The following is a 20685-nucleotide window of genomic DNA, read 5'->3' as shown; positions in this document are numbered from 1 at the left end:
TCAGAGATGGTGGGAGACAATCATGACTGTATGAATCATTAAACATATTCAGCATCGGGCCTGACAATATACTTATAAACTCCTTATAGAATTCACTGGGAAGTCCATCAGGACCGGGCGCCTTTCCAGTCTGAAGCTGCCTCACAGCTTCCTGCACTTGCTGCTCTGATAATGGGGCATTGAGAAAGGACTGTTGTTCGGGAGTCACACCCGAAGCTTCAGATCTCTAAAAAAGGATTCCATTTTTGCCTGCCCCTCCTCACAGTTCTCAGACTGATATAACTTAGAGTAGAATCTCTGGAACGCCACATTAGTCTTTTTAGAATCACATGTTAGGTTCCCAGACCCTTCCCTAATCACTGTAATGGTTTGTGGGGCACTTCTCTTTCTGGCAAGGTATGCTAAGTATTTGCCTGGCTTGTCACCATGCTCGTATAACCTTTGCTTTGCAAAAGCCAGCTCCTTTTTTGCCGTCTGCGTGAGCACGGAATTTAGTGCAGACCGCAGTGCCGTAATCCTCTGTAGTTTGACCAACAAGGGTCTGTCATAATAGGTCTTCTTGGCTGCCTTCAACCGTGCTGCAAGGAGACGTTGCTGCTCACCCTTCTGCCGCTTCCTACTGGTGGAATATGAAATAACTAACCTCCTGGCATAAACTTTGCCAGTTTTCCAGAGAACGGATCAGCTATCAACCGAGCCTATGTTGATGTCTAGGAATGCCTGAAATTCCCAAGGGAAATACTTCACAAACTTACTGTCCATGAGAATAAAGGGGTCCATTCGCCAGTGCCTTGAATCCACTGTAATATCCTTAATCTTAACCATGAGGTACACTGGAGCATGATCAGACATGGCAATATTACCAATCGTACAGGATGCCACCAGATCCAGGGTTACTGCAGGGGTCAGAAAAAAATCAATCCTCGTGACATCTATGTGGACTGGCGAAAAACGTGCAATCCCTACCTGTAGGGTGGAGACACCTCCAGACATCCACCAACCCTAATTCCCCACACAAACCCAATAACTGTTTAGTTTGTGCAGAGGGTATCGAGGGGCCTTTAGGCAACCTGTCTACTGTGGGGTCCATGAGGCAGTTAAAATCTCCCCCTATAATGATGTGCCGAGACTTGAGACTTATCAGTTTAGAAAAAGCATCTACCAAGAATTTCAGAGGATGAGCTGGGGGACAATAAACATTTAAAATACCATATTCTTGCCCATTTATCAAGGCTTTAAGAATTACAAACCTCCCATATGTGTCTTTAACACATTCTAACAATTTAAATGAGAGATTTTTCCTAACCAACATAGCCACTCCCCTACCTCTGGTATTAAATGATGAAAAATAAACTCGGTCAAAGCCATTCTGCTGTAATTTCAGATGCTTCTTGTCATCCAAATGCGTCTCCTGTAACAAAGCAATATCCACCTTCACCTTTCGAAGACTCAAGAGTACTTTCTTCCTCTTAATTGGTGATGTGACTTCCCTTGATATTCCAGGTACACCATTTAATCAAATCATTAGCTATAATCTTCTGCAATTACATTTAGATTCCAGAGAGGAGGAACCCGAACCACAAATTGTTGAGCCTTAGTGTCGCTTGGTCCACCAAATATAAAGACTACATAAAGTAAAACCACTACATTTAACAAACATACAAAATTATTAAGAATAAAAAACAACAAAAACCAGAAAACAAACCAACATATAAAGTGCCAATAGCGCTGAGTAGGGGAACTCACCCCCTGCCCGGAGGGGGAAACTACCCGTCCTGAACTGCCCATAAATAGGCATCTAACCATCTCAACCACCTTCACTTCTCCCAGCTAGAGCCGCATTGCAAGCGCAAGCTAACAAGAATAAACACCCCATAGAATATCAATGTGAATAAAAAAAATTCTTTTATTAAAAAAAGGGGAATAAATACCCCATCTATCCTTTGGTATGCCCTAACTTAGAAATTTAAAATGTACATCTTAGCCACCACCAGACATAGTTTGAACCAAATTATTATCAATAGAGGGAAAAAAAGGGGAAAAACAAAGCTCCAACCGGATTTCCTCCATTTCTTTTACAGAATGATAAACGCATACCCAAGCAACAATATTTATACATACTACAATTGTTTAAATTAGGTTAGTTTGTCCACAAAGTCTCTTGCCTTCTCCGATGTGTCAAAGAGATGCACGGATCCATCTAAGGTGATCCGAAGCACTGCCGGATATCTCAGGGAGTACTGAATCCCAAGCTCCTTCAGTCTTCTCTTAATACCATCATACGATTTTCGTTTCTGGATCACCAATAATTTTGTATGTTTGTTAAATGTAGTGGTTTTACTTTATGTAGTCTTTATATTTGGTGGACCAAGCGACACTAAGGCTCAACAATTTGTGGTTCGGGTTCCTCCTCTCTGGAATCTAAATGTAATTGCAGAAGATTATAGCTAATGATTTGATTAAATGGTGTACCTGGAATATCAAGGGAAGTCACATCACCAATTAAGAGGAAAGTCCTGAAAAAACATGATCTTAGAGCCCTCATAAATTAGGGCCTTTGGATCCTTCCCCTGGAGTCTGAAAGCCTCCATGACTCTCTCCTTATCCCCGTAATGATGGAACCCCACCAGGAAAGGACAAGGGCGTTGACCCAGACCCAACCTCCAAGCCATGACCCGGTGAGCCCTCTCTATCTTCAATCCTCTCATGCCAATCTCCAAATCAAGGAATTTCGGAAGCCAATCTTCAACAAATTCCGCAGGCCACTCACCTTCCTTACCCTCAGGCAGACCGATGATCCAAATGTTTTTTCTCCTGCCCCTGTTTTCAAGATCATCCACTTGGTCACGCAAATTTCGAACCTGCGTCATCAGGGCTTGGATCTCATCCTTGAATGAACTGGCATCAGCTTCCACCACTGTGACCCTGTGCGCCACCTCATCAGTCCTCTTCTCCAGGTCTCCCAGCTGCTGCTCATGGTTCTGCAGCATGAGAGAGACTGGAGCCAGCTTCTCTTCAATCTGTTTCCCCAACATCTCGCGAGATTTCGGGAGCTGGTTCACCACGTCCTGGAGAGTAATCGGCTCCGAGGCTGCTGCAGGCTGAGCTGCAGGCCCGGCCTCAGATGCTCCTCCTCCCTTTTTAGGCATTTCTGGACAGCTGAATTTTTAAATGTTTCGTGAGGCTCCACAATCTTTCCAATGCCCCAAGAAATCCTGATGACCTGGGTTGGGTGGGTTAAAGGACTGTCCTACTCCTGCTGCGATGCGAAGCTCTGCAGTGTGATCTTCTCAGATTGCCGCCATCTTAGATCCCCCCACATCAATCTTTAACTTTTCGCTCCTTGACTTTATTTATCTTTTACCAGTTTGCCCATGGCTCAGCTAGTATTCCTGAGATTATTAACTTGGAGGTTCTGATTTTTAATTTCTCTCCTGACTATTCAAAACCTTTCAGCAAAACCACCTTTTCCAGACTGACCAATATCACTGGTATCAGTGCGGACAACTGGGCCCATCTCCTCCCTCTCTACGCTCTGCTCCAGCACTGAGGAGATGTCCTTAACCCTGGCATCAGGAAGCCAGCACATCCTCTGGGACTCACCCACATGATGCAGAGAACAGTTTTTGACCCCCAGGTGGCACAGTGGTTAGCAATGCTGCCTCACAGCGCCACAGACCTGGGTTCAATTCCTGCCTCAGGCAACTGTCTGTGTGGAGTTTACACATTCTCCCCCTGTCTGCGTGGGTTTCGTCTGGGTGCTCCAGTTTCCTCCCACTGTCCAAAAATGTGCAGGTTAGGTGAATTGGCCATGCTAAATTGCCTGTAGTGTTAGGTGAAGGGGTAAATGTAGGGTCTGGGTGGGTTGCTCTTCGAAGAGTTGGTGTGGGCTTGTTGGGCAGAAGGGCCTGTTTCCACACTGTAAGTAATCTAAAGAAAAACCTGTATTAGTGGCCAAGACTCCTCCAATTAAATCTGTTGGGTCTCCATACCCGCTTCACCCACAGTCATACTCTCCTGTCCCTGACCACAGACCAGGTTTGAATAACCCAATCTGAAGGGGGTGTGACCCACTCTGGAACAAGTGTGCTGATATCTTTCACCCTCCCTCATATGGCGCAATGTCTGAAGCTCAGACTGCAGCTCCATAACTTGGAGTAGAAGTTCCTTGAGATTGAGAAACTTACGACAGGTGTTTTTATACCAGATCACATTGGTGTCCAGGAGCTTCTACATGTTGTAGCAGCAACACATCACCTGTCCTGCCATTTATATATTAATTACTCTCAATTCCTTGCCCTTTACACTTTACTATAGTGATATTTCATTTGTAGAAAATAAAAACTCACAGGTATCAATTTAATCCTTAAGTAGTTACTTCTGAGAAAAGAAAGAAAACACTGGAGACCTAAAACACAAACTGAAGACCTGATTTTTACTTTAATGAATAGAAATATTCACCAGTTCTGTGACCAGCGGTGAGATCAAAAAGGATTGATTCTCTGTTGTACCAAGAGTGGAACTTGTAGCTAAGTGACTGTGATTTCAGAATATCTAATCCTTTCAGAACACTGTGCTGCAATTATGGCTAGGTGACTGTGATTTCACAATACTTAACCCATTCAGAGCACTGTGCTTCAATGACATTCCATAGCAGAATCAATATGTGGTGGAGTCCAATGTCCAATAAAATCTTGATTATCTTTGTTTAGCAACAGTTGGCCATTGAAGGGGGCGACAATGGATCCTGTCTCTGCAGAATGAGAGAGATAGCGAGGATTAGAAGAGGGACTTGTGGGGATGAAGGGCTGAGTTTTGTGTCTCTGCATGAAAACTAATGAATAACATTTATTTGAACTTGAGAAATGGTTTGAAATTGATGCCATTCTTATTTAGTTGTCAGATTTTCAATCGGAAACTCCTAGCACAGTTCATTATTTACTCAATTGATCCATTCAATGTCAACTGAATCAGTCTTCCATAATCCCAGTATAGAAGTAGAATTTGGAAGCTTTATTTACCATTAAATATGATGCTTTTATTAATTTGAGATTCAGTTCAAAGGCTTAGTAATGTTTAATGATTATGTTTGCATTTTTTATCTGAAGAAGAAAACTCACAAATTATTTCAGCACTAACACAGAAGTAAATGTTCTTGCTACTTAGATGTTAATCTAAGAAAGGAATTAATGAGCATGAGATAGGGACTATTACAAATGAAAAAGTAGCCCTTGGACAATCAATAAGTCGATAATATCTCACAAAGAGTCCTCAAAAAAGAAAGCATTTTGAGCTCCAATTGCAACATAAGAAATTGCTGCAAGAAATTGCTACTGCTTGTTTCTACCCACTTCCTGGAGCCCATTCTGTCTTTCAATAAAATCATAACTGATCTGATTGCACTCTCAATCTCACTTTTCTGTCTGTTCTCCATTAGCCATGATGATCGAAAATTAATCTAATTCAATGTTGCAGCCTCCACTGATTCTGGGGTAGAGAATTCTGAACACTGACCACCCTCTGAGAGAATGTCAAAGGTCTTCCTGCCTCACTAAATCTGATGAAGTAGTAGCGCACCGATAGCTAGTGTTTTCAAATAAACCCGTTGGACTATAACCTGTTGCCGTGTGATTTTTGACCTTTGAGATAAGAAATTCCTCCATCTTAAATGCTTGTTTTAAAGTATACCCACTCCCCTGTTCTTGATTTCTCCTTCCATTGAACCCTGAGGAACAAAGCCCACTCAGCATCCATTGCATCAAAACGTCCTCAGAGTCTTAAATATTTCAATAAGATTAACTTTCATTCTTCTGCATTCCAGTGAATATAGCCCAATCTGCTTAAACTTTCCTCATAAGACCACCCCTTGTTACAGGAAACTTCTCTAAACTGTATCCAATCTAAGTATGACCCTTGTTAAATAAGGAGAACAAATGGTATGCACCCAGATTGATCACAAACGTGTCCTGGAGCAGTTAGAGTGAGATTTGCTTATTTTTATTCTGCATTCCTCCTTGCATCAAAAGCCAATATTGAATTTGCTTTCCTCATTGCTTTCTGCAAGCTAACCTTTTCTGTTTTATGTAAAAGGACTGATCCCTACAACATATTGTGTTATTTTTGTCTATTTAAATAATATTTTGGTTCTCTTATTTTCTTGCCAAAGTGGATAGTTCACAATTTTCCAACATTATGTTGCATCTGCCAGGTTTTGCCATTTACTTATCTTCTCATAATGCATTTGCAGACTCTTTGCTTTTCCTTTAATCATCAAAAATACAATCAGCCCCTTCATCTCGACAGTTTCCCAACCAACCTGTTCAGAGATGTGAATTTTTCATATTGACATTAAACTCCTCTGGAGTGGGTAGGACCTGAACCCTGATCCCCTAACCCACTACCATGTGTCACAAGAGCCCTTCAACTAGTCCCTTCAACCACACCATTAATGTAGGTTAGAAACAGAAGGACCCCATCTCTGCTCCGTGTCCCACTGCCTTCTTTACCATTTTCCAACCTCAAAATGGCCTGTTCATCTGGATTCTCTGTTTCTCTTGCTCATTAACCAATGCTCCTTTCATACCAAAACAATTATCCCCAGCACAATTTCTCTGGTATAAGAACCACTCATGTGCCTTTTGGAAATCCTATTTTTTTAAAATAAAAACAAGACCTCTTTGATTTACTTTTCTTCTTACATCCTCAGATAAATTTGTCAAACACAATGTTAACTCTGCTTTCTCTCCATAGATGCTGCCAGACCTGCTGAGATTTTCCAGCAATTACTGTTGTTATTCCATTTCATAATGCCAGTTTGATTTTGTTAGACTCTATAGTAATTTGTCCTGCTGCTGCTCTTAGTCCTGAGGGAGTTCTGTGTCGAAAAATCAACTCTGGCCAGGACATTGTGTTAGCCCTTTGTCTGAATTGGAATTGTGTATCTCTTCCACTTACCCTCTTCCCATCTTTCCCTGCTGATTATGTTTCAAATTCAAATTGCCTGCATCGTGGGGCTGGTAAAATGTGAGTGCGAGGTGGGGGGAAGCTGCTCCTTGGTGAAACCAGCCGTCAGCTGACATTGCTGCACCTCCAGGCAGCTCATGAGAGAAACTCCTTTGGTCACTTTTTCTTGAATGTTCACGGTAGTGTCCAGTGTTGTGTTCAACACTTTAGAGCATCATAAAGGACACTGTCCAAATGCTGTCTCACCAGGAGCAATTGAAATATTGTGGGTATTGAAATAATGGGTATTGTAGTAATTAAAATATTGTGGAAATATCCACTCCCTGAAATGACAATGTTAGCCAACATCCTGAGATAGACCCATGTGTCGACTGAACTGACACATAAGTTGCTTATTTTCTTCTCATCACTGATCCCACCAAGCCCTCCCTCCCCCTCCCCAACCATGAAACCCAGGCACCAGACCCTTCTCACTTTGCTCCTCCAGCCCCCTAACCCCACCCTATGTGCTCCTCCTGATCCTACTCCCTTGCCACTAACTCCAATCCACAAACTCCCCTCACCACTGACCCACCCTTGCCAGTCCTGAGACTCTGTTCACACTGGCATCTTCCTGCTACCCGGCTTGTGCCTTCACCAAAGAGTTCCACTGTGACTTCTGACACAGCTGGGCGGTGAACACCAAATTGAAACCATCTCAAACCTGTCGAGCATTTCCATTCTAATAGCTTTCATTCTAAATATTTTATAATTGACAGTGCCCAGGATGTTCACGTAGTGTTTAGAGATGTATCTTTAACTGATGGACAATTGAAGACAGTTTTGAAGAGGGCTAGTTAGCTCATCTGGATAGAGATCTCATTTATAATGCAAAGTGATGCTAACAGCATGGGTTCAATTCCTGCACAAGTCAGGCTATCCTAAGGACTCTCCTACACAACCTCTCCCCTCACCTGAACTGTGGTGCCCCTCAGAGTAAACCAGAACCAGTTACCTCCCTCAAATGTGTTTTGTTGCCTTTATCAACAGACAATTTCATGTCCATCTTAGTGAAGCATCCAGACTGCTTACTCCCAGATACAAAGGGAAGTTGGAATATTGCGCCCAATTCTGGCCTCCTTCCTACCGGAAAGATGTTATGAAAATTGAAAGGGTTCAGAAAAGATTTACAAGGATGTTGCCAAGGTTGAAGGATGTGAGCTTTAGGGAGAGATTGAATAGGCTGGGGCTGTTTTGCCTGGAGCATGGGAGGCTGATGGGTGACCTTATAGAGGTTTATAAAATCATGTGGGATATGGATAGGATAAATAGACAAAATCTTTTCCTTAGGGTCAGGGAGTCCAGAACTAGAGGGCATAGGTTTAGGGTGAGAGGGGCAAGATATAAGAGAGACCAAAGAGGCAACTTTTTCATGCAGAGGGTGGTATGTGTAAGGAATGAGCTGCCAGAGGAAGTGGTGGAGGCTGGTACAATTGCAGAATTTAAAAGGCATCTGGATGGGTATCTGAATAGGAAGGGTTTGGAGGGATTTGGGCCAGGTGGGATTAGATTGGGTTGGGATATCTGGTTGGCATGGACAAATTGGACCAAAGGGTCTGTTTCCATGCTGTACATCTCTATGACTCTAAGTCTCTCATGTTGTTTCTAAGGAAATGAATTCATTAAAAGATGTAAGACTAATGGATTTCATTGACATAGATTCCTTATGACTGGTAGTTTGGAAAACAATGTGGCTGTAAATATTTGCGCTGTGCAACATCTTGTAAACATTATCACTTTTTAAAAAAATAACACAAATTCAGAGCCAGATGGCACGTGTCATGCATCTTCATTCATTGATCTTTAGTGGAACAAATGTACATGCTTTTGATGCTTTGTTTGGATAATTGCCACGGTGCAGAATAAATCTAATCATCACTTAAATATTCAACTTTCTGTGATTTATTCTCCAGAGTTTCCAGGAGCAATTTGTCTCCTTTCACAAACGGACATTTTTCTGGCAGTATGCCATATCATCCGATTAATCTTTGGCCAGCCGGGACTCTCTGGTTGGAGCTAGATTTGGGTTAGATTTTTGCAAGAGCAGGATTCAAAGCAGAGGGATTGGGATATTACATCCACTGATTGAACAGGCATTGTGATTCCTATCATTCAAGTCTGTTTCGCTAATTATTATGAATTTATTTTCCCTAACTCAATAAACTCAACTCATCTTAGGAAACAGGGATATTATGTTTCGGTCAGTAAAATGAATGAGGATTCATATTTTGCACATATTGTCGGCCCAGAAGCCTTGGGGTACACTGAGAACAGAGCTCACATGGACTTTACCTTTTCACCAAAGCTCAGACTCTCACATCACTTGAGCCCCATAGCCATGAGCCAATGTTAACATCTAGAGTCCTGAGCCTCAAATGACAGCTCCACTCAAACAAAACAAAAGAGGCTTATTTTTTAACAGCATTGCTGGTTGGTTTCATCTGATGGGTACAGAGTGCTGTAGAAAACGAAAGCATCTCAACTCTGGGATTTGATTGAGTAATAAATTAGGTAAAGATCTTGACAAAATCTGATAGTGTAATCTTGATTAATCATTGCTTCATATAGTCATGGAGATTCTTTATTTTGATCTGCCTTTGAAACAAATTAAGTCTTTTGTTGTAATGGAGACCACTCTGCGAATGACTTAATGTGTGTCAGCTCACATTGTCATACCATCGATAAACCAGCCCGGGTCCCACTGAGCAAACAGAAAAAGCAGTGACTGATCAATCTTAGAAGAATGAACCACTGAAGGTGGAGTGATCCAATGAGTTACTTGGTTTAGTGTTAGTGTAGAAGAAGAAAGCCACTTCCTGCTCCATTCCCCCACACTCCTCCCCATTGTAAGCAGACACTAGTCACCAGGAGCTTCCACCCTTGTCCCAACCTGCGCACACCCACCCTGCCTCCTGCCTCTGCTGGACCTGACCTGATCTCTTCACTTCCCAGACCCAATACCCACCCTGCCCACCCTCGTCAGAGCCAATTTCTTCAGCCCTAAACAGTTACCTGACCCCTACCTTGCTACATGGCACTCTACCCCCTTCCACACCTGGCACCCTATCCTCTCCCCACCTGGCACTCTAACCCCTCCCCACCAGTGGCCTTTCCTCCTTCCACACCTGGCACCATAAACCATCCACATATGGCATCTTCACCCCTCTGCAGCTGATGTCCTTACCTTCCTGTCAGCAGATGCAGAAGCTTTGAATACTGTTAAGGCAAAAATAGTTACCGAGGGAATGAAAGATTATCAGAGACATGCAGTATTGAAGGGATTAAGGTTAAATGCAGATCAGGCCTGATATTCTTGACATGGTAGAACATGCTTGAAGGGCTGAGCATCCTACTCTTGTTCCTTATTTGTATGTTAGTACACAATACCCTACTCTTTCCTTAACCTCACACTTAACTTCTGAATCTATTGTTTGATAGCAGTTGTCAAAGTATCTCTCAGGACCTTTACATTTCAGAATGTGGCAGCTGATTGTAGTGAAAAGGGAGTCTTCTTTCAACAGGTTTATGCTATGAGAGAACTATCAGAATGGAAGTGCAGCTCTCCATTTCAGAAATGTGGAGCTCCCTTCTTCCACATTAAAGAAAGGCTAAAGTAGCAATCCACATGACAATCACAAAATCTGGCTCTATGACTGAAACCGCAGACATATTTTATGTTTTTTCCCTTTGAAGAATAGACAAGAATAGAAGCTAAAAGCCACTCTCAACTCTACTGAAGGTTACAAGTGGGACTGAACACTCTCGTGTACCAGCCTTCGTTTAAGTATTAGCATGTCATAAAGGCCACAACTGAAGAATTGTTCTCTAATTATCCCAGTTTTACAAGTAAACACTAACTCTTTTTCTGAGTGATAGGGGTCAGCCACTTAGCAATCAGACAAAGGAAAGAGCCCCTGTCTTTCTGAGTCCTGCAAGCTCATTTTAAAAAAAGGAATCAGAACAGAACTTCAACCAATTTGCAAAACTAAGTGTCATGAAACTGATGTTCAATTTTAAATTCTATCACTGCCAGTAACTGGGTGGTATGGATGCTCAATAGTTAGCACTGCTGCCTGACAGTGCCAAGGATCCCAGTTTGATTCCAGCCTTGGGTAACTGTCTGTGTGGAGTTTGTGTAAATTGGACATTGCAATCCTCTTTGATTTATTTGTTTGGGGGAGGGGGTAGTTTGAGGCCTTAGCTACCTCCACGTGATTTGAATAAGGTTCAGCCTGTGCTTGGAAACAGAAGGAGCAATTGCACCCCCTGCAGGTCTAGCTTAAACTGCAATTCTGGGCACAACAGCTCAAGAAGAATGTGTTGACTTCAGGGGGAATACAGCTTAGACTCACCAGATTGGTGCTGGGGCTGAAAGGGTTAAATCAAAAAACTATGTTGCATAAATCTGGTTTGTCTGCCTTAGAGTACAGACAATTAAGAGGTGATCTAGGATTTGGAAGCGTAGAAAGAGAGAAAACAAAATTTCACTTCTTAGAGACAGTTTAGAAGAAGGGGCAGAACCTGAACATTAGACAAAGCATGGTGGCTCAGTGGTTAGCACTGCTGCCGCACAGCGCCAGGGATCTGGGTTCGATTCCAGCCTCGGGCGACTGTCTGTGTGGAGTTTGTACATTCTCCCTGTGTCTTTCTCCCACAGTCCAAAGATATGCATGTTAGGTGAATTGCCCATAGTGTTCAGGGATGTGTAGGTTAGGCGCATTAGTTGGGGGGAATGGGTCTGGGTGGGTTACTCTTCGGAGGGTCGATGTAGACTTGTTGCATTCTAGGGATTCTATGAGTTCAAAATCTCTCAGTGGTGCCTGCAGAAAGATCTTCATGTAACACAGTCACGGCCACAGAGAGCACTTTCATCCCAAGTGGTTTCCAAGGGCCAGTTGTAGCTTTGAGGATTAGAATGGATAGATTTTTGGGGTATGGTGCAAAAGCAGGTAAATGAGATTAAGGTGAGATGAACTCTGACTGAATAGAAAAGCACACTTCAGAGGCCAAGTGACCTTCTGCTGCTCCAAAGAAGAAAAATAAATTGCAATATTCACTGCTGTGTTGGATTTTGAGATCCACATTCCCAACTAATTGTGATAAAATAGAACCTGTGCAACAATTAAGCTGATAATTGGGACAGAGGTGAGGGAGCATGTTAGGTACTGGCGAAGAGGTGAGGCTGTAGGGGACAACTGCAAAGACTTTGATTGAAGACCCCATTAACTGTCATCATTGTTCCTCTCACTGTCCAAATGCACTTCACTGGCACTGCTAGACTGGAGAACATTTTACTAAAGAGAAGTGAATGAAGATTAATGAAGAGCTCATAGGCGGGCAGATTTTGCAAAAATGCAGATGTAGCAGGGTTGTTGTTATGGGGGATTTAAACTTTTCCAATATCCACTGGAACCTCCTTAGTGCAGATGGTTTAGATGGAGCCATTTTTGTCAGATGTGTTCAGGAGGGTTTCCTTACTCAGTATGTAGACAGACTGACGAGGGGAGAGGTCATTTTGGATTTTGTGCTCGGCAATGAACCAGGACAGGTGTCAGATCTTGTGGTGGGAGAACACTTTGGTGACACTGACCACAACTGCCTTACATTTACCATAGCCTTGGGGAGTGAAAGGAGCAGTTGCTGAAAGAAGATATTTAATTGGGGAAAAGGAAATTATGACACTATCAGACAGGAGTTGGGAAGTACAGACTGGGAGCAATTGTTCCACAGAAAGGGGACAGCAGACATGTGGAGACTGTTTAAGGAGCAGTTGTTGTGAGTGATGCACAAATTTGTTCCTCTGAGACCGGTAAGAAGGGGTAAGATTCAGGAACCTTGGATGATGAGAATGGAGGAGCTTCTCGGCACAAGGAAGAAGGCCATTTACGTAAGGTGGAGAAAGCCAGGACCTAGCACAGCTTTCCAGGATTACAGGCTTGCTAGAAAGGAGCTCAGAAATGGATTGAGGAGAGCCAAGAAGGGGAACGAAAAAGGCTTGGCAAGAAGGATTAGGGAGAGACCAAAAGCATTTTACTCATACGTGAGGAGTAAGAGATAGATCAGGGAGAAGGTAGAGCCGATCAGGGATAGCATAGGGAACTTGTGCGTGGAGTCTGAGCAGATAGAGGAAGCCCTAAATGAGTTTTTTTGCTTCGGTTTTCACTAAGGAAAGGGACCTGGTTGTGAATGAGAACTTTGAGGAGCTGGGATACAGGATTGAACAGATCAAGATTGATTAAGTTGATGTACTGGAAATTTGGCAAACATCAAGATTGATAAGTCCCCAGGGCCAGACCAGATTTATCCCAGGCTGCTCCAGGAAGTGAGAAAGGAGGTTGCTAAGCCCCTGGTGAAGATCTTTGCCTTCTCACTCTCCACTGGAGTCGTACCAGAGGATTGGAAGGATGCGGATGTTGTTCCACTTTTCAAGAAGGGTAATAGGGAAATCCCTGGCAATTACAGACCAGTCAGTGGTCTGTGGTCAGCAAAGTTTTAGAAAGAATTCTGAGGGAAAGGATTTATGACTATTTGGAAAAGCATAGCGTGATTAAAAGCAGTCAGCATGGCTTTGTGAGGGGCAGGTCATGCTCACAAATCTTATTGAGTTCTTTCAGGAGGTGACAAGACAGGTTGATGAAGGTTGAGCAGTGGATGTGGCATATATGGACTTCAGCAAGGTATTTGATAAGGTTCCTCATGAAAGGCTCATTCATAAAGTCAGGAGGTATAGGATACAGGGAGATTTGGCTATCTGGATTCAGAATTGGCTGGCTGACAGAAGGCAGAGAGTGGTTGTAGATGGAAGGTATTCTGCCTGGAGGTCAGTGTTGAGTGGTGTCCCGCGGGGCTCTGTTCTTGGGCCTCTGCTCTTTGTAGTTTTTATAAATGACTTGGATGAGGAGGTTGAGGGATGGGTTAGTAAATTTGTAGATGGCACAAAGGTTGGAGGTGTCGCCGATAATATAGAGGGCTATTGCAAGCAGCAGTGCAACATAGACAGGATGCAGAGCTGGGCTAGGAAATGGCAGATGGAGTTCAACCTGGATAAATGCAAAGTGATGCATTTTGGAAGGTCGAATTTGAATGCTGAAGATAGGATTAAAGACAGGATTCTTGGCAGTGTGGAGGAACAGAAGGATCTTGGTGTTCAAGTGCATAGATCCCTCAAAGTTGCCACCCAAGTGGATACAATTGTAGAGAAAGCATATGGTGTTTTGGCTTTCATTAACAGGGGGATGGAGTTTAAGAGCCATGAGGTTTTGCTACAACTCTACAAGTCCCTGGTGAGACCACACTTGGAATATTGTGTCCAGTTCTGGTTGATCTACTATAGGAAAGATACAGAGGCTTTGGAGAGAGTGCAAAGAGGGTTTATCAGGATGCTGTCTGGACTGGGGGATAGAGGGGGCTTGCCTTATGAAGAGAGGTTGACTAAGCTCGACTTATCTGTCTGGAGAGAATGAGGAAGAGAGGTGACCTGATTGACGTATACAAGATAATGACAGGAATGGATAGAGTCAATAGTCAGAGATTTTTCTCCAGGCCAGGATTGACTGGCATGAGGGGTCATAGTTTTAAGATATTAGGAGAAAGGTATAGAGGGAACGTCAGAGATAGGTTTTTTACACAGAGAGTTGTGAATGCATGGAATGCATTGCCAGTGGTGATGGTGGAAGCAGAGTCATTGGGGACATTTAAGCGACTGCTGGCCATGCACATGGATAGCAGTGAGTTGAAGGGTGCGTAAGTTAAGTTATTTTATTTTACATTAGGATTGATCCTCAACACAACATCATAGGCCAAAGAGCCTGTTCTGTGCTGTACTTTTCTATGTTCTATATTCTATGAGAAAATTCAGGTATCTGCCATTTTAATTAAGGAGGCATCCAGAGTATAGGGAATGATGTAGAGGAGTGGGCTTGAGAAAGCACTCTGAAGGAATAGGATGTTATGCAGGATGTATGTGAATGTGTCGTTTAACTATCTAACCTGCTCACTCTTTAAACTTCCTTTTGGCACTGAACCCAGGTGTGTGGCCATGTGCTCCTGCTGCTGATTTCCTTCATTACCTCCAATCTAATCTCCATGGTTACCCCCAAAGTCATCTACCTCCTGTCAACAGGGACCTTATCTCCTTCCAAATCATCTCAGCCTCCATCAGCTGTTGTTTTGGGGATTTTAAGTAATAGAATATTCCGGGAAATGGCTAGATTCTCTGTTTTTTGGAGGAGGCATTGCCTAGTCCTTCTGTGGTGTGAACATTACTTGCCACTATTGCTGAGTTATCAATTTAAGATTAACATCCCTTTAAGAAATTTAACGTGCAGGTGAGCCAAGTACCCAGATGTCATCATATGACCAGGAACTATGGTCAGTCTACACTGAGGCACTGAGACCAAGGATGTGTACTTTCTATACCAGCTTTAACTGTAAATAAATCCTCTAGAGATCAGCAAGTAAACAGAATCCATTTGCTGTGTGTTGCAGATGGATAAAATAATCATTGCATTTATCAGACCAAATCTAAATGTTTTCCAGGTTCTGCTGCATATGGATATAGACTGCTTCAGTAACTCTCAGAGGAGTTGTGAATGATGATGAACATTGTGTAATCATCAGCAAAAGTCCTCATTTCTGATCTTATGATGGAGGGAAGGTCATTGATGATGGCCTGACCAAGGACACTACCCTGAGGAACTCCTGCAATAATACCATAGAATCATACAATACAGAGAGGCTGAGTGACTGCACTGTATTAAGACAGGGGCTGAGGGTCATCATCAGCACCATCGTTACTTTCAGGTACAGTTCTGGGTGTAGGTTTACAACAAAAGAAAATATTCAATTCAGAAATCGATGGCTGTGGTTCATTGTCCTCAGACTGTTTCTCGGGGGTTGGCATCTCGTTTTTGTAGCTTCACCATCTTTCTTCTTTCATGAAGAACCTGTTCACAGGGGGCCAGATAAGACTGTACGCCATCAGCTGCTATCCTGCTGTGTTCTGCATTGTAGCCATTGCCTTCTAAGAGCTACAATGGCTTCTCAACTTCCCTCGGGATAGAAGGCAAAAAGACAAGAGGAAAGCTCTCGTGGTGCTGCATCCTGGACTCCATCATCTTCATCTCAAGCTTTGACTCCCCCATCCCCAGCAACAAGTTGTTGTAGATCAGTCTCCACTTCTTCAAATCCACTGGCTTTGCAAGAACAACCCAATGTTCTTTGATTGCTGGAAGCTCCTTTGATGGTTCAATGCCTTTAAAATCATGAAGAAAAATCTGGGAACAGTTTCTGCCAAACACCATGCAAGCAGTCCTTACTGACATCACCTCAGGCCTCCACAATGATGCCAATAGTATTCCTAATGTTAAAGCTCTTCCAAAATTGAAGAACACTGTCCTCATTATTCCCCTCAGCAGCTGCAATCAGCTTCCTGAATGTGCCTTAAATAAGAAGCTTTAAAATCTGCTATTGCACCCTGGTCCAGGGGTTGAATGAGAGAGGTTGGGTACAGAAGTAGAAATAGCACTTTGATGTTTTCAGAAAGCTCCCCAATGCTGGGGGATGACTTAGTGCATTGTCCAGAATGAGGAGAATTTTGAAATCCAAATGTTTTTACCTGCAATAATTCCTAAAAAATATCCTCGAAAACAATAAGGTCAGAAAACAATTTGCCATGTAATCCAACCACTTTTGCTTGACCTGAAGTAAACGCCTAGAGTTACTCAAGGTAACCAGGGATGGAACCATGTCAGAGCTAATGAAAGTTCACATTTTTTAAAAAATCATACCCCAATTCGCCAATCGTGTTACAGCCAAAGCGCTTTGACAAAATGCACGTTAGAGGTGCCAAACTGAACTACCAAGCCACACTAAATCTACACTAGTCCCACACTCTGATACTAGACCCATAACCTTGAATGTTAAAGATTTTTCCTCAAATCAGCACTACACTTCCTGCCTGTCACTTCAAAACCCTCCGAGTTAAAGGGAGCAGCTGCATTCTATTCACCCTGTCCGTGCCCCTCATAATCTTATACACTCAGTCTCAATATCCTAGACTGACCTGATCAGTTTTTAACAACTATAACCATCTTTCTTAGCACTGGGTATGATGCTAACACATCCAGCTCCTGCAACAGCACCTTCTAAACCCATGGCCTCAAACATCTGGAAGAGCAAGGACAACAGATGCACAGGAACACCAATCCCTGCAAGTTTCCCTCCAGGTCACCTCACAATCCCTCACTATTGTGCCTAGGATGCTTATCACCATTACGTCAATATCACTAGGTCCAAATTTTTTATTTTATTCACTCATGGGAGGTGTGTGTCCCTGGCTGGCTAGCATTTATTGTCTGTCTCTAGTTGCCCTTGAGAAGGTGGTGGTGAACTGCCTTTTTGAACCACTGCAGTCCATGTGCTGTAGTTAGACCCATTATTATGCTGTTCAGGAGGGAGGTCCAGGATTTTGACCGAGCAAGAGTGAAGGAACAGCAATGGAGTTAAATTGTGATGACAAAACACTTTTTCTTGTATCTCCCTAGATATATGTGGCAATCAAATTGTTTTCACCATTTTCATTTGTTTTATATTTCCAGGTCAACTTGGTGAACAGTTTGAAGAGTAAGTTGCAGGGTCTGATTTTCCCATGTATCTGCTGTCCATTTCCTTCTGGATGGAAGTGGTTGTGGGTTTGGACGGTGCTGCCTAAGGATCTTTGGTGAATTTCTGCAGTGCATCTTGTAGATAGTTCACACTGCCACAACTGAGCATTGGTGGTAGCAGGATTGGATGCTTGTGGATGTGATGTCAATCAAGAGGACTGCTTTGTATTGGAAGGTGTCACGATTCAAAAGTGTTGTCGAAGCTGCACCCATTTAGACAAGTGGGGAGTATTCCATCACACTCTTGACTTGTGTCTTGTAGATGGTGGTCAGACTTTGGGGAGTCAGGAGGAGAGTTAGTCGCTGCAGTATGCCTAGCCCCTGACCTGCTTTTACAGCACTGTCTTTATGTGGTTCGTCCAGTTAAATTTTTAGTCAATGGTAACCCTGAGGATGTTGATAGTAGGGGATTTAGTGATGGTAACACCATTGAATGTGAGATGGTAGTGGTTAGATTATTGATGATAGTCATACTCTGGCATTTGTGTGGCCAAGTGTTACTTGCCACATATCAGCCCAAGCCAGATCTTGTTGCATTTGAACATGGGCTGCTTCAGTATCTGAGGAGTCACAAATGATGCTGAACATTGTGCAAACATCCCCATTTCTAACCTTATGTTAGAGGGAAGGTCATTGATGAAACAGCTGGAGATAGTTGAGCCTAGGATGTTACCCTGAGGAACTCCTGTTGACTGACCTTTAATAACTAATACCATCTTCCTATGTGCCAGGTATGACTCCAACCATCAGAGGTTTGACCCCTGACACCTATTGATTCCAGTTTGGCTAGGGCTCTTTGATGTCACACTCAGTTGAATGTAACTTTGATGTCAAGTGCTGTCACTCTCACCTCACCTCCGGAATTCAGTTTTTTTTGTCTATGTTTGAACCAAGGCTACAACTGAGAGGCCCTGGTGAAACCTAACATTGGCATCCCTGAACAAGTTGTTGCTGAGAGCAGCTGCTTAATGGCAGTATTGATGACACCTTCCATCACTTAACTGATGATTGACAGTAGACTGATGGGACAATAACTGGTTGAGTTAGATTTGTCCTGCTTTTGCTGTACAGGACACACCTGGGCAATGTGCCATATTATCAGGTAAGATATCAGTGTTGTAACTGTACAGGAAGAGCTTGGCTAGGGGACCGGCAAATTCTGGAGTACAAGTCTTCAGTACTATTGCCAGAATATTGTCAGGGTTCATAGCCTTCACAGTATTGAATACCTCCAAAAGGTTCTTGATATCATGTGGAATGAATCAAAGTGACTGAAGACTGATATCTGTAACTCTGGAAAACATTGGAGGAGGCTGAGATAGATTATCAACTCGGCACTTCTGGCTGAAGATTGCTGCAAATGCTTTAGCCTTGTCATTTGCAGTGATGTGTTGAGCTCTTTCATCATTGAGGATGGGAATATTTGTTGAGCCTCCTCTTCCAGTGAGTTGTTTAATTGTCCACTACCATTCACGACTGGATGTAGCAGGACTACAGAGCTTATATCTAAGCTGTTGGTTGTGGGATCACTTAGCTCTGTCCATCACTGACTGCTTATGCTGTTTGGCATGAAGTAATCCTGTTTGTTATATCCGGTTGAAGCCTGTTTTTTTAGATATGCTTGGTGCAGTCCCTGACATGCCCTCCTACACTCTCCATTGGAGCAGAGTTGATCCCCTGTCTTGATGGTAATGGTTGAGTGGGGGAGATGTCAGGCCATGACATTGCAGGAGTACAAGTGTGCTGCTGAATCCTGGACCTCCCTCCCTCACAGCACTGAGGATGTCCATATACCCCAAGGACTGGAACCATTCAAAGAGGCAGATAATCACCTCCTTCTCAAAGGTAATGAATGCTGGTCTTGCCAGAAGCAAAAATGCTAAGGCAGCATCACTGGAACAAGGGGCAGTCTTTGCCTTTCCATTGACTCTATTTTGCTCCTCCAAAACTCTCCAACTCGCATCTTTGGGGTGACCCCTGACCACATCTTGAGGATCCACATCACGTTCACTTTCACTGATTAGACGGGAAATCTGAGGTGATGGGTTGACTAAACAGGCTCTGATGGACGAGATACACTTATATCCAGGTGGTCTATGTGACACCTTCACAACCCATGGCGAAATTATCGTTGGTTTCACTATTCAAGAACTCTGATGCAATTTCAGTTCAGTTCTTGAAGTAGCACTCTGCTAATATAACTGCTGCATTCTTACACCAGCGTCATATTTGCAAGATGTTAAAGTGATTGATGCTGGGGGAAACTATAAATGGGAGTGCTCATGGAATTCAGAATGAATCCTTTGCTGTTTCTCGGGACTATGCATTATGTTCAACAACAAAAATGCAATTTACAAATGATGAATAATGGATGAATTCTATCTCCCATGGGAACAAGATGCAGGAGTTTAATTTGTATTTCTTTATGAAAATGTAAGTATTATGTGTAGTATCCTGGTGACAATTGAAGAGAGCTAGGATGCTTTCAAATTCATTCAAAAGAATAAATGAAAGGAATGAAATCTCATTTTAAACCTACATTCCCTGGAGTAACTGCAATTTTTGCTTTGATGAAAGTATTATAAACAGGTGTTGTCCTAATAAGATATTTTTGTTGCCATAATCCATGGACCATTTCCAGCTTTGTTTTATTCAGACTTTCAAGTTCTGCAATATTCTGCTTTTCTCATCCTATTTGAAGGTATGGTTTTAATAGTAATTTGGGAAAGGGGTGGTGGTGGGTGGGGTTCATTGCTGATTACCATAACCTGACCTCGGCTGAAAGCACAAAATAGCTTATTGCTTGTGGAATAATATTTTAGATCATTATGTTCAGACATGTTATGGCACATCTGCATGGCAAGTAACACTTTAACCGGGACTTCCTAGCCTAGATGTCAGGATGTGCCAAGAGAGCCTCGAACATTGGATCCACTGGTCTAAACCTGCCTAAACAGGACCTTCTGCATGTAAAGTAGATACAATAACCACAATGGAACAAATGGCTTTGTAAAACTGT

This window comes from Chiloscyllium punctatum, chromosome 48 (genome assembly GCF_047496795.1).
Source record: "Chiloscyllium punctatum isolate Juve2018m chromosome 48, sChiPun1.3, whole genome shotgun sequence".
In the NCBI taxonomy this organism is placed as follows: Eukaryota; Metazoa; Chordata; class Chondrichthyes; order Orectolobiformes; family Hemiscylliidae; genus Chiloscyllium; species Chiloscyllium punctatum.
The sequence above is the reverse complement of the archived record's forward strand: the minus strand, read 5'-3'. Positions refer to the sequence as shown.